Source organism: Dromiciops gliroides, chromosome 2, assembly GCF_019393635.1.
Source record: "Dromiciops gliroides isolate mDroGli1 chromosome 2, mDroGli1.pri, whole genome shotgun sequence".
In the NCBI taxonomy this organism is placed as follows: domain Eukaryota; kingdom Metazoa; phylum Chordata; class Mammalia; order Microbiotheria; family Microbiotheriidae; genus Dromiciops; species Dromiciops gliroides.
The window spans coordinates 276,337,469-276,352,553 of NC_057862.1; the positions used below are offsets into that span (position 1 = coordinate 276,337,469).

Consider the following 15,085-nt stretch of genomic DNA (forward strand, 5'->3'; position numbering starts at 1 on the left):
ACGTTGCTATGCTATTCTTGAAATAATTTAACTGAGGGTAATGCCTTTCTTTCCTCATCAGCTCTCAGCATCCATACCTGGCTCTTTCTGACTCTCCTTTTTATGTGGATTTGGTTTATGAGGCAGCTCTAGATGAATAGGTAGAAAATGGGGCTTTGTGTGAAGAACATTCTCTCAGAATAACAAGGAGGGGATGCCTTGTTGGACACATGATTCTGCTATTTTACTCTGGCTTCGAATCTCATTAATATAGTAGTAGGTGTCATAATGAATGGAGCACTGGACTAGGAGTCAGGAACACCTGAGTTCAAATTTTGTTTCAGACACATTTTGGCTGTGTGATCCTGGGCAAGCCCTTAACCCCTGCAAATCCTCAGTCTCTTTTTCTATGAAATGGGGAGAATAATAAGATAATGTATGTAAAGGGATTTTCAAACAAAATACATAAATGTGATCATTTTATTTTTTAATTTATTATCTATTTATCCATTATTATTACTATTATCACTCTCCTCTCCCAAGCACAATTCTTCCCCTTCTCCCAGCTCATGAGCTGATTTCCACCTGTAGAAGTGGAAGCTCACTCTGTTTTGCTAACTTTTCCATCTTTCCTTCCCTTCTTTTCCTCCTCTTTTGCTTCTCCTTATCTCTTCATTTTGCACTAGCATCCTTTGCAGTGTGGTATAGTGGAAAGAGCATTTGGGTTTGGAGTTAGAGAAGGTGGGTTCAAATCCTATCTGTTTTATTTATTACCAGTGTGATTTGGGCTCCAGACCTTCCTTTTCTTATCTACAAATCAATGTCTCCTAGCTCCAAGGGTTGGTGGGGGAGGAAATCAATCTTGTTATACCTCCAGAGCATTCCTAAGGTTTTTGTTTTTGTTTTTGTTTTTTTTGGGGGGGGGACAGGGCAATGAGGGTTAAGTGACTTGCCCAAGGTCATACAGCTAGTAAATGTCAAGTGTCTGGGGCTGAATTTGAACTCAGGTCCTCCTGAATCCAGGGCCAGTGCTTTATCCACTGTGCCACCTGGCTGCCCCATTCCTAAGGTTTTGCTTTTCAAGAAACCCCCACTCTAGAAAGCCTTCTGGTTGAGCTGTTGGGTCGTGGCCTCTCTGTTCATTTAGTCACTGGGTGACATGTCAGTAGACAGTGCCAGTGCATTGGATGATCTGTGCCCATTGGTTGTTCTCATGTGTGTGCAAATGCAGTCTGGGCACCAGGAGTCGTCAGAGTGAACTGGTCTCATAAGTCAGTGACTCTTCAGAGGAAGAGATGTTTTCAGCGTCCAGGTTTAATTGATGCTTCCTCTGCTTTCATTGCTGGGAATTTTGTCCATGCTGGCCAGAAAAAACGTAGTAAAAATTTAGGCATTTGGTGGGACAACCATTTAGGAAGGGTCAGAGCCTTGAGTCATTCTTTAGTAGAATTGAGGTTTGGAACATTGTGTAATTATAATGACCAAGCTTGGCCCTGAGAAAAAAAATGAGAAAATGTGCCTCTCTCCCTCCCTCCCTCCCTCTTTTGCACAGGTGGGGACCATGGCTGTAGAACATTAAATATTCTCTCAGACTCAGTTTATGTTTTGGTTAGTTTTCCTGAACTTTTTTTCTCTTTCATTTTTATCCTTTGTTTCAGAGAATGGCTTGAGGATTAGGAAGAAGAAGAAGGATTTGAAATGAAAACGATAGAAAAAATATGTCAGTGAAATTTTAAATAAAAAATGGGGGTTTGGGAATGTTTCTGCTAGGTTTCCCTCCCCACTCCCCACCTCCAATCCATGTTCCTTCCCAAACAGCCATTTAGCTGCCTGTTTCACTCTTCCTTGGTTTTCTCAGGCTTGATCAATAGAGTGTGAAGACCTTGAGGCAACCTCTTTAGGGTCCAGGGCCTTGGTTGTCCCTGTGCCTGTAGGATGAAATCTTTCTTTCCTAGACTGCATTTACCATAAACAATGGCGTCTTTGGTAGATTTTGTTTTTAAAGAAAAGTTGTCTTGTCCATCCCCGAATGCCAGTGAGTGCTGATCTTTCATTGATGGGGATGGGATTCTATATCATGTGTCCAGCTAGGGTGACTGAACTAGGCTGAGAAGGCAGTCAGTCGGTCCTCTGCTTGTTTTGCTGTGTACCTGAAGTAAAGACATTTACCCACATTATCTGAGTCACATGGGCTGGTGGCTAGGAAAGCATTCCTAATCTGGGACAATCATCTTGTGAACATCTTTATTAGCACATGCATCATTGAACCAGGGGCCATACCAGGGATCCTTACTCTGCTCCAGGGAAACTGAGCACAGTATTGAAAGGCATTACTTGATTGCCTGATTTCAGGCAAAACACTTAGAACTGTGGAGGCACCTTGGAGAGGACCGACCCAGTCACTGGAAGCCTAGTTATATGCCAGGTGAAAGGACCAAGGCTTCTGACTTGTTTCCATTAGTTGAACTTTCTTAACAAGCAGACAGTTCCACAGGTTGGAGACCAATAAGCCCAGGCTGGCCTAGGCCCCCTCAGTTCCCTTTTTCTTTTCCCTCTCAGTTGTGATGAGCCTCCAGTTCCTCCTGGGTTGAAGGTAGAATTGCTGTGGTTTCCTCTTCCAGCATTTGTGGGTTTTTTTTGTTGTTGTTTTGTTTTTGTTTTTTTGTTTTTTGGCTTCCTGTTTGGGGACATCAGCCCTCTACTTCCCCCCACTCTCTCCCCTCTCTCCTTCTCTTAGAGGTAGTTAGTATAGTGGAAAGAACCCTGGTTTTGGAATAAGAGGAAGTGAATTCAAATCCCATCTTTGTGATCTTATTGCCTCAACTCTCTGGACTTCTGTAAAATGAGAGGATTGGAGGGGCAGCTAGGTGGCACAGTGGATAGAGCATCGGCCCTGGAGTCAGGAGTACCTGAGTTCAGATCCAGCCTCAGACATTTAACACTTTCTAGCTGTGTGACCTTGGGCAAGTCACTTAACCCCAGTTGCCTCACTTAAAAAAAAGAAAAGAGAGAGAGGATTGGACTAGATGCCTTCCAAAGTCTCTTTAAGCCTCAAAGTTAGGGCTTCTTTCCTCTTTCTCCTCAACTCCCTCTGTTCTTTTTCTGGACATCATTACTTGCTATATAATAGCTATTTCTGGGAGTGCCCTTTTAACCATTAGCAGCTTAAAGCTCTGGTCCTCTCTCCTTGTGTTCTCCTCCAGATCTGGAAGGCAGCTCCTCACACGGTCTCTGTGGTTCTGGCTGGGGCAGGGAAATGGATCCCAGTTTTTCTTCTAAGTCGCCTTGTAGGATTAGGCCAGGCTGCAATATCTCATTATCCTTGTTTCCAAGGTCCTGTTTAATCTTTAACCTCTGAGGCAAGGGACTGGGTTTATGTGGATTTTGTTGGCTGGTGATTAGGAGGTGCCCCTGCCCTGGCAGAGCCCATTCTGTGTGATGGTAATGGAGTGGCCATTAATAAAACGGCAATTAAAATTCCTGGGACATGTTGTTTACATCAGTCTGCCAGGCAGAGCCGACACCCTCCAGCCACAGGCTGGCTAGCCAACCCGGGGGGACTTCACTAGCTTGCTTAGCAGTAGCTGAGCTTTTTAGAAAAGCCAGGGAATGTCATCATTAAGTGATGGTGAATAAGAGTCCCAGCTGTCACTTGGACCTTGCATATATCAGTAAGGGTTGGTCTGTGGCTTCTACCTTCCTCCCTATTCATAAAGACCAAGTCCAGCCCTATGGTGACCCCTTTTCCCTCTCTCCCCCTACCCCCAATTGCTGCTGTCTTTATGTCTCTCACATTCACCTTCCTGTGTGTTTCAACTTAAGAAAACAAGGAAAGCCGGAGTACTAGACACTTTAGTTGGTACTTGTGGCCGTGGGGAAAAGCACGTTCTCTTGCTTTTGCTATCCAGAAATTAATTTGTTGTTGCTGGGTTGCAAGAAAACTTCCTTTCTGTGGGTTCTTTAAGAAAGGTCAGATCTGACTCAATAGCACTGACTGCTGGGCAGCTCTGGTATAACAGTCCAGTGTCAGGGAGAAAAAGCCGGTCTCCATTGGGAACATGAACAGGGGGAACAGTGAAGGAGAAGGGTGTGTTTGTAGGGAGTATAGGTCAGAGACTGATGCTAACTCATGTGGTAAATGCCTGCTTAGTCTTATTCTCTGTTGGCTCTGAAGGATGGTGAAATACTACCTTCCCTTGGAATGGATTAAGAGGAGCATCAGTAGCATGGATGGAGGTTAGCTCTGTGGAAGAACTTTACAATTCTAGATTTCCTGATGTTGTGGTGAATTGAGAGGGTGTAGAATAACCATTTCTCGAGATGTTTAATCCAAGGGGAGAAATTCCTCTCCACACCATGTCCAGAATGGGCTAGGTGTAGAGATATATAGAGACACTGACCTGTAATAGAGACCCCTCTGGACAAGAGGACAAGTAGGTTCCTGCTGTCTACTTCTGGGACTGACGTAATGAAGGGACTAAGAACCATGGACTGACAGGAATGGAATGATTTGATGACTGAAATCTTCATTGAAATCTGACAGCAGGTGTGGGTGGGGGCAGCGAGGTGGCTCAGTGGATGAAGCACGGAACCTGGATTCAGGAGTACCTGAGTTCAAATCTGGCCTCAGACACTTGACACTTACTAGCTGTGTGACCCTGGGCAAGTCACTTAACCCCCATTGCCCTACAAAAAAAAAAGAAAAAGAAAAAGAAAAAAAGAAAAGAAATCTGACAGCAGCCTAGAGAATGAACAGTTAAGAGTGTGTGCTCTTCCTGCCCTTGGCAAATTGGGTCATGGGGAGATTCCAGGGTTGTTTGGAATTTTCTAAAACATTTTCTGTGAAGTTGTTTCATTTGCTTTGCTTTTGTTTCTCTGCCAGACAAGACTCTTTCATTCAAGAATTCTGGAGGAGAGTCTTTACCCCTCAAGGAATTCTTAATCAGTGGAGAGATCTAATTTCTATTCTGGCAAGCCTGTGGCCTTAGAGATTATAGGATCCAAGTAGGGAGAGAGGATGTGAAATATGAAATCCAGGTCCCTGCAGGTCAGGGAAGTCTGTCAGCTGTCCCCTTTCTGCACCTGTTTCCCTATTACCAACGCAGATATATAAAAAAATGTAAAAACTTTGATGTTGCTATATCACAAAAACAATAAGGTAGCAGTCCCTTATAATATTAGGTCAGTAGGATCATTGCAATACTGGGTTCTATCCACGTTGACTCTACTATAGAAAGCTCACTGGAGAAAGTCCTTTTGGGAGAACAGTTTTTATATTTTTGTTAGAAGCAGTTATGTGGCTGGTTCTCCCTGGAATGTCCTTCATCGATATCAATGGGGCAGTGACGACTTTCTTACCTTGGACCTGTTCACATCTCTCTGCAGTTTATTAAATCAAATGAAACTATGTTTAAAATGCTTCGCAAACCCTAAAGTGCAAGATAAATGTTAGTTATTATTACCATTATTAACAATATTCTGAATTATGTCTTATTCTTCTGCCAGTATAAAAGGTTAGTGAAGGTAAGGGTTAAATCTTATCTAGATTTTGTGTTTTCCCCCATTGTGTGGCAAGGTGTTTTGCAAATAGTAGGTGTTTAATTAATAAATATTTGTCAGATGAATAAATGGTGTCTGTATTTGCCTCCACCCCTATCCCCACTGTTGTTCCTAAGCAGTTGCTCTTGCCTTGGATCCTAAGGTGCCTTTCTGGTATATGTTTCGTGTGTTCAAACAATTATCAGCTCATTCTAGACTGGCTGCCCTGGAAGGGGGGTGCATTTCATACCCAGAAAAGGGCCTAAATTAAAGTCTGCCTTTCCCAAAAGAATGAAGCCAGGGTCTCTCTATGGGCTGGGGTTTCCTCGTCCCTCTACCACAGGTGTTGTGTGCTCAGTTTTGCTTCTTCCTCGTCTGTATACACTAACCACAGTTTCTTGTCCAGATGGATAGGAGCAGATGTAAGAATTGTGTTACCCTCATTAAGGCTTTGAACTCAAACACTAATTATTTACATTATGACTTTGGAATCAACTGGAACAGAGATAAGCAGCCACCCTAGTTATATGGATTCCCATGTCCCCCTTTTCACTCTTCTAGTCTTAGTGAAGAGGTCTGGTGGTTTAGAGGAAAGAACACAGGGTTTAGAGGCAGGAGCCTCCATCCTCATATCAGCTTGTATTGTCATAGATTTAGAGTTGCAAGTAACTCTAGAATTCATTTAACCCAATTCCCTCATTTTATAGATGTGGGACCAGGCCCTGAGAAGTGACATGCCTGCCCCCTTCTACCCCCCCCGGCAGTGAGTGGCACGGGAAGTGGGCTAACCCGGATCCTCCAATGCCAAAGCCACTGCACAGTGTTGTCTTTGGGCAAGTCAGATAATAATAATGTTAATGATTACAACAACTGATATGTGCATACACTCCTGTAAGTTTTACAAAGGACATTTATTTTCTCATTTGATTCTTACATCAATACTTGGAGGGAAATACTAGAAAATTGAGGCTCTGGCAGTTGTAACTTGCTGGTAGTTATATAGCTATTAAGATGCAAAGGTGGAATTAGAGTCTAGGTTTCAGAAACTCCAAATCCAATGCTCACTGTTCCCTTAGTCTCCCTGGGTTTCATGATCTCCCTCTGTAAAAAGAGGGGATTAGACAAAATGATTTTAATTATCTGTGTGTGACTACTAGACTTAGTGTGATCTCCTTAAAGACCCCCTTGTTTTACAGATGGGGAAGTTGAGGCCCAGGCAGAACAAATGCCTTTTTTTTTTTTTTTTGCGGGTCAATGAGGGTCAAGTGACTTGCCCAGGGTCACACAGCTAGTGTCAAGTGTCTGAGGCAGGATTTGAACTCAGGTTCTTCTGAATCCAGGGCCGGTGCTTTATCCACTGCACCACCTACCTGCCCCAGAACAAATGACTTTTTGAATGAGAAAGTAAAGGACCGCCAAACAATTTGAGTAGCAGGAATGATTATCTTTTAAAAATAAGTTTTATTAATGTCTTTGTTTCTGGATATACTACACTTTTCCATCCCATTCCAAATTGAACCCTCCTCTGAAATTAAGAAAAAGAGATGAGCAAAAAACCTGGATATAGTTCCCGCTTCTTCTGTCCTCATGGGTCCCTCTTTGCCGAGAGGATAATGGTATCCCCAGTTCAATTCAATGAACATTTGTTAAGTACCTATTATATGCTGGGCACAATTAATAAAAAGACAGCATCTTCCCTCAAGGAACTTACAACCTAATGGGGGTACTTGGTATAGGGCCTCTTGCTCTATGGAGTTGAAATGAGGCAAAACAGCACATGCAAAGTGGTGTATGTTTCATAATCCATTCTTTGGGACAATTACTGCTTTTTCAGTTGCTCAGTTTGGCTTCCCTTAAGTGATCTTTTAATGAATGTTATATTCATTGTGTATATTGTTCTTTTGGTTTTGCTTCTTTCACTTTGCACCAGTTCATACTATTCCCATGTTTCTCTGAGTTCCTAATATTCCTCATTTCCATTGCACAAAAATATTTCATTATATTCACATATAATAGTTCCCAATCTTTCAATCATTCCCAACTGAGAGGCACCTACTTTGTTTACAATGCTTTGCTGTCCTCACAAAAATGCTTTCATTATTATTAATGATAATGGTAACTAACTTTAACATATCATTTAAGGTTTGTTTAATGATTTAAAAATATTATTTCATTTGATCTTCATACAACTCTGGGAAGTAGCTGCTATTATTGTCACCATTTTTCAGATGAGGAAACTAAGGCAGACAGGTGACTTGGAGTGTCTGAGGCTGGATTGAACTTAGGTCTATCAGACTTCATGTTTAGTGCTTTATCCACTGAACTAACTAGATGCCTCTGTGTGTGTGTGTGTGTGTGTGTGTATCTATCCATCTACATCTATATCTATATATCTATATCTCTTTATCTATATATATCTATATCTCACATCTATTTCTGTCTTTTACTTCCTTGGGGGATATGCCTAGTTGTAGTGTCAAAGGATATGAACAATTTAGTCACTTTTAATTGCATAATTCCAAATATATCCAGAATAATTGGACCAATTCCTAATTCTATCAACAGTGTATTTGTGTGCTTCTCTTCTCATAACTGTCAATAGGTTTTGTATGCTTACTAATAAAAAAGATTTTTTTGTTTTTATATATTCCTCCTTTACCCGTCCCCAGAGAGCCAACCTCTCCCCTCCCCCCTTTCTTCAAAGGAATAAAAGAGAGAGGAAAATATTTCAGCAAAGTCAGCCAAACACACAGAATTTGACAGAATGTGCAGTGTTCCATAGCCATACTTCCCTACTTCAGAGAAGAAAGAGTGGTACATTTCCTTCTCTTTAGCAGCATCTATAGCCTAACCAATCCTATTTTTTGTCATTTGCCAATTCACATGCGGTGAGCTGAAATCCTTAACTATTTTAATTTGCATTATTCTTAGTAATTAATGATATAGGGCATGTTTTCATATGTAATGTGTAGTTTGCAACTCTTTGGAAAATTGTATTTTTTTGCCATTTATTTCTTGGGAAATGGCTCTTGGTCTTGCATATTTGTGTTAATTTCTAATATATATAAATATAAATGCATACATTAGATGTAAAGTCATTAGTGATATTTAGTAAAATGATTTTTTCCACTCAGAAATTTCACTTTTTCTATCTTTATTACTTTTATTTGTGCACAAGTTCTTGATTTTATGTGATTGAAATTATATTTTTTCTTTTATAATCCTTTTATAAATTATAAATATATAAGTTTATAAATCTTTTATAATTCTTTTATAAATCACCTCTTACTATGCTGCAACCATTTAAAAAATTCTATCTGTGGTTATCAAGCAACCAAAAGGGGGAAAAACCCTAGCATTTACATATACACAGGAAAACAGGAAAAAAGATAGCTATATATAGGAATCTATAAATCTATTATTTACACTTTACTTTTTTTTGGGGGGGGGCTGGGGCAGTGAGAGTTAAATGACTTGCCCAAGGTCACACAGCTAGTAAGTTTCAAGTGTCTGAGGCTGGATTTGAACTCAGGTCCTCCTGAATCCAGACACTTTGCTTTTTTAAAGGTGTATAAGATCAATTCACTGTTACTTTCAAAATTGTCTTGTTTGTGTTTTCTGTTCTATTTCCCCCAGCTATTGCTGTGAAAGTGCCTTTTCACATTCTTCTTTAATTTACGATGTGAGCTTTTATATTTATGCTTATAAGCTACAAATGCTTGTGATTTGAAGCTTATTGTGAAGTATGGTATAGGTTGCTTATATAAACTTAGTTTCTGCCAGGCTATTTTCCAGTTTCTCCAGAAGTTCTGGTTAGCCAGGAAGTTCTGCCAGTAATTTATTATCTTGGTTTTATCAAACAAATAAACATTTTTAAGTACTTTTGGTTCTTGTGTATCTAGTCATTTCCACTAATCTACTCTTCTGTTTTGTAAAGCAGTACTGAATAGTTTTTGATGATTCTTGTAACATAGTTTGAAGTCTGATAATTCAGTTTTTTTCCTTTCTTTTTTCATTGTTTTGCTTATGATTCTAGACCGTTTGGTCCTCCAAATAAATTTTGTTATTGTTTGTCTCATTCTTTTGTTTTCTTTTGGCTGGGCAATGAAGGTTAAGTGACTTGCCCAGGGTCACACAGCTAGTAAGTGTCAAGTGTCTGAGGTCGGATTTGAACTCAGGTACTCCTGAATCCAGGGCCGGTACTTTATCTACTGCGCCACCTAGCCGCCCCCGTTTGTCTCATTCTTAAAAGTCTTAAGTGGATTGATGATGTTTATACAGTCTAGTCATGAGCACTTATCTTATTTGAATTTTCCTTTATGTCTGTAAAGAGCATTTTGAAGTTATATAAATCTTACTTGTGCCTGAATGGTTTAATTCCCAGAAGTTTTATGGATTTTCTAATTATTTTGAATGGACTTTCTCTTCTTATCATTTCTTCCTGGCTTTAGTTAATGCCACACAGAACTGCTAATGGTATTTATCCATTTGTTTTGTATCTAGGGATTTATTTTTAATAGACCAATTTCTAGGAGATGTGTTGGGGTCAGTACATGTCCTACCCAGTCTCTCCTACACATTATGGATCTGTAGTGCTCTAGTTTAATGAAGTTAAAAGTGATAATTGATGCTGTAGCATCTTGTAGATCATCATTCTTGATTTCTGGAAAAGACAAATGTGTTTTACTTTGTTCTGTGCTGTGGATGAGAAAAGAGGGACAGGAAATAAATTTCCATCTTTGTAGGAAAGACTGTGCCTCCTTGGCTGCTAACACCAAGCTCTGTCCTAAGGAATTTATTCTGTACTTAGTCCATGCCAACCAACTCTTCAGTAAGGCTGTGATCTCAGCCCCAGCTTCCTGGGTACTTGCAAATATCCAACCTCTTTTCCTCACTGGACCCTCGGTAGTCCTGTGGGTACTTCCTGGGTGAACCTCTTGAGAGGAAACAGAATTTTCTTATGAGATTTCAGAGAGAGAGGTTACATATGGGAGGAGAAGTATAAGCAAAGGAGAGAGGATGAATCTGCCATGGGTGAGAGACAAGAATGTGTAGGAGGCATGAGGAAGCTCCCACATGTCATATCTTTAGGGATTATCCGTGGCTCTTGTTGCTTAATGAGTTGTCTGGAATATAAGCCTGTGACTCCAGCTCTGTTCTTTTTCCAAGTCTCTGAACTCATCTGCCTTCAACTGTGAACTATGAAAATTTGAAAAAGATGTCACTACCACCTTCTCCTACTCCTCTTTCAAATGTCATTTCCTTAGTCACGAAGCTGGTAAACACAGAATGCCAAATTCAGCTCTAGGGCCAGGGGTATGTTTTCCTGGTGTGTTCAGCTGACTCACCAAATGGAGAGCAGTGTGGGTTCATCTGAAGAATGGATCTTCTCTGAGAATAAACCTGGCTTGTGGACAAATGCTAAATACTGTGTTCCGTCTAGTGTGGGCAGGTGACCGACTCACAAAAGTTACCTGCTGCCTTTTGCTTTTCCCTTGCTGTTAGTGCTGCCCACCAGATGAACTGTTATTTAAAAAGAACAAAAAACCCCCCAGTGCTGTGGGCTGCAAGAGGTTACCTAGTACAGGTTCTTGCCTCTAGGCCTTGAATGGGTTTACCTCACCTAGGAAAGAATCCCTCCATCTTGTTACATGGAATGAAGGATGAAGCATTCTGTACAATCTCAGAGAGCTGAAATAACACCAATTAGAGAAAGTTAGAGGGAGGCAAATTTCAGTTTGGTATGAAGAATAACTCTGATGTTTAGAGCCATCTGAAAAAAGAAATGACCTTTCTCAGGAAGTAATGAGCTCCCTGTTAAAGTTGTGACTTTCTAAGATCACATAATGAATTTATGGCAATCCAATCCAATTCAATAAGCATTTAGCAAAGTCTTTAGCATAGTGCCTTGCACATATAAAGTACCTAATGCATGTTTTTCATTCTTTTATTCTTCCATTCATTCATTCTATTACCGTGCTCTAAGTACTTTTCTTGGCACTAGAAAGACCCTCCGGGAAGTTACCTTCTTCTAGGATGTAGTGGAAAATTGAATATGGGTCTCCTGAGGCCCTTTTCAACTACACTGACAAGACAGTTATTTTAATGTCTAAATTTGCTATTTTAACATCTAATTGTCTATTTTCCCTCCTTCTTTCCTTTTTCCTAGTTTGTCACTTCTCTTTATTAGTCTTTTACTTTGTTAATGTCTTTAGTGGGAGTAGAGGAAGGTACCCGAGCATGTTACTAATCCCTTTGTAGACTTGCCTTGTCTCCATGTCATGCGATGCTGGGGGCCTTAAAGAGTTATTGGGATATATGTGCCTGGTATTATTTGCACATGGTGGCATAGTTTGTGGACTGAAAGTATAAAGAAGAAAGTCTCAACTGTGCCTCTAGTAGGAAGGAAATAAGCATTGTGCTGTGTGCTTGACAAGTATTACCTCATTTGATGCTCACAGCAATCATGTGAGGTAGGTGATGTTATGATCCATACTTTACAGTTGAGGAAATGGAGGAAGACAGAGGTGAAATAAGTGACTTGTCTAGGGTCATGCTAGTAAGCATCAGAGGCTAAATTTGAATTTATTTATTTATTTATTTTTTGGTGTGGCAGTTGGGGTCAAGTGACTTGCCCAGGGTCATACAGCTAGTAAGTGTCAAGTGTCCGAGGTCAGATTTGAACTCAGGTCCTCCTGACTCCAGGGACGGTGCTCCATCCACTGTACCACCTAGCTGCCCCAGCTAAATTTGAATTTAAGGTCTTCTTGCGTCCAGGCCCAGGGATCTATACACAATGCCACTTAGTTGCTGCCTTTATAATGAACTAGAGCGGCTAACTGGGGAGTAAAGAATCATTTTTGTACCCACAGAAAATATGAGAAACTTCTAAGAGATTTTGACACTGTAAAGGGGATTAATTGGGGATTCCCTGATCTGTTTGATGAGTTTATATATATAGAATGTGAGAGAAGGGAGCATCTGAAGGACACTTTCCTGTGGAGAGTATTGGCATGTCAGTTGTCCCCTTGATCTCAAGGACACGGAGCAGATGCCCTCAAGGTAATTTAATTGGCCAGGATTCTAGGGAAGATCAATTCTTGTTGGAAATCTCCCTTTTGTATGCTCTCTAAGAGAAATGACTGTCTGTATGTTTTTCTTTCTTACCATTTTCTTATTCATAGAACAGACTCAACCTGTGTTCCAGGTTGGGTAAACTTGTGCATAGAGTGGACGGGTGGGATGGAGGGGTAGGGAAGTCTTTATATGTGCACAGTCTCTGATAATGGCTTTTTTTCCTTTTTAAACAATAACTTTTTCAGATGGTGCAGGTCTGACTAATGGGGAGGAGATTGCCCCTGTAACAGCCCCAAAATGTGTTTGCTTTTTTTGTAGGTTGGGTGGTGTCCATATCATAGTGTACACTGTCAATCAGGAGAGATTGTGTAGGACCCTGTGAGAGAGCTAAGATTTTTCAGAATGTTGGAGTGTTGTCTCAGTAGCAAACCCAAGTTCAGTTTCTTTTGGAAAAACTATTCTATATACGGTATGTGTGACATTGACTGTCCTAGTGCCTCCCCCTCTCTTCCCCATTGCCTGAAATCCAAGTAGGTCATATTTCACAATTTTCCAAGGGTTCTCCAAGGGTTTGGGGGATGTCCAGGTTTTCACCAATATTGCCCATCCCTCACAACTGATCACCAATAAAGAGAGAGCTCTTTACAACTGGCCCTTCCATCCAAGGAATGAATACATGTGGTTTTCTGTATCTGTTTATGGGTTCCTGTGTTCTTTAAGTGCCGAATGCATTTTCTGTGGAGTGAAATGAAGGCTTTTTACCTTGAGTGCTGTACAGGAACTGGATACTCCTTTTAGTTACATCTTTATAAACCTAGACTTGAGCACATTTGTAGGATTTTACCAAAATAAACTTTGCCTAGGAGCAATAAGCCAAAGATAAAATAACCCTTCTTAGAAAGCCACCAGGATTGAACCTGGCCCTTGTGAGTACGGTTTTGGTGGGACCACGATTCACATTAAAAGAGTGATTAAATTTCTGATTTTTAAAAAAATTCAAAACAAGATGTGCTGGGAATGCCAAGATGGTCAGTGGCAGAGAAGGCTTCACTTTTGGTTTTTATGCACAAAGTATCTGTAGAACTGGAGTGATACCTTCCCTTCGAAATAACCACTTTCGTTTTTCAGCTTTTGCCCCCAGATTACTTAAGTGTTGTGTTTTTCTTGTTCCTGCCACACCCTCATTTTTACAATTTTTACATTGAAGGAGTGCATGCAACTTGGAGGCTTTTCCACATACTTCTGTATCCTTAGAATCATCACCACCACCATCATCATTGTACCTCAAATTTGTACAGGACTTTTCAGTTTATGGTGTGTTTTCACAGAACCACAAAATTTCACTCAGAGTTAGGAACAATCTTCTAGGTTATCTAATCATACTCATACATTATACCCAACAGCCCCCCTAGATCTGAAGATTTCTGCTGAGGAAAAACGTAATACTTCCAAGGCAGCACATCTGTATTTGCATAGCTCTAGGTGGTAAGAAGTTTTTCCCTTATAAGAAAGCTAATTTTATCTCCTTGTATCATCTACCCATTGATTGTAGTTCTGCTTCCTGAAACCAAACAGAAGTCTAATTCATACTCTGTATGACAGACTTTGAGATTCCTGATTTTTGGTGATCCTGCTTCTTATCTCCAAACATTCCTGTAATTGATCCTTATGTACTGTAATTCCAGGCCCTTCACTGTCCTTCTTGGATTTCTCTATACACTTCTCTAAGTTATCAATGCCCTCCCTTCTGACTAGGGCAGAGTACAGTAGGAAGACTATCTTCCCACCCTAAACACTTTGCCTCTCTCTCTTTTTCACTTACCTCTCTTAGTGCAGCCTAAGATCACATTAGCTTTTTTGGCTATGCTATCACATTGTTTACTCATTAAGCCTTCAGTTCACTGAACTGCTGAGTGTTTGTTGACATCTGTCCTGTGAAAGAGATAATGCAAGTATTATTATCTCCATTTTATAGGTAAGGAAATTGATGTCCATCAAGAGATCAGAGGATATAGAACTAAAAGTGACCCTTATTTTACAGATGTTAGGACTGAGACCTCAAGAGAAGAAACAACTTTCTCAAAGTCACGCTGGTAGTAAAGTAGGAGAGCCAGGATCTGCCACCAGGGCATCCAACTCCAAATTCAGTGCTTGTCCCACAACTCCAAGATGATGCCTTGTTCATGGCTGTCCAGCTACTGAGTGTTGAAATTAGGTCCCAGGTTCTGTGATTTTTAATTCAGAATTCATTCCACCATGCAGAGTACTTCTCTAATAGGAGGCAAAGCCTTTTGTTTATTCCAGTGCTGCCTTCACACAGGGCTGTCTGTATTTTCTCTATTGTGGCAATGGTACATGACTCCCATTTCTATTAAAATCTAATGTGTGGTCACCTTTTTCCTGTCCACAGTGTTTTCTACCCTTTCACAGTAGGTATCTTCCTTAGATACAGCTGCTCCTGCTGGTTGCCCTGGAATTTTCCCTTCTGGGA

General features: G+C 40.6%; 1 protein-coding gene across 3 annotated transcripts in view; it reads left to right on the forward strand.

Moving 5' to 3' along the window:
* KLHL3 (kelch like family member 3) overlaps window positions 1-15,085 on the forward strand; it is a 164,118-nt gene that overhangs the window by 63,193 nt on the left and 85,840 nt on the right. The window lies entirely within an intron of this gene.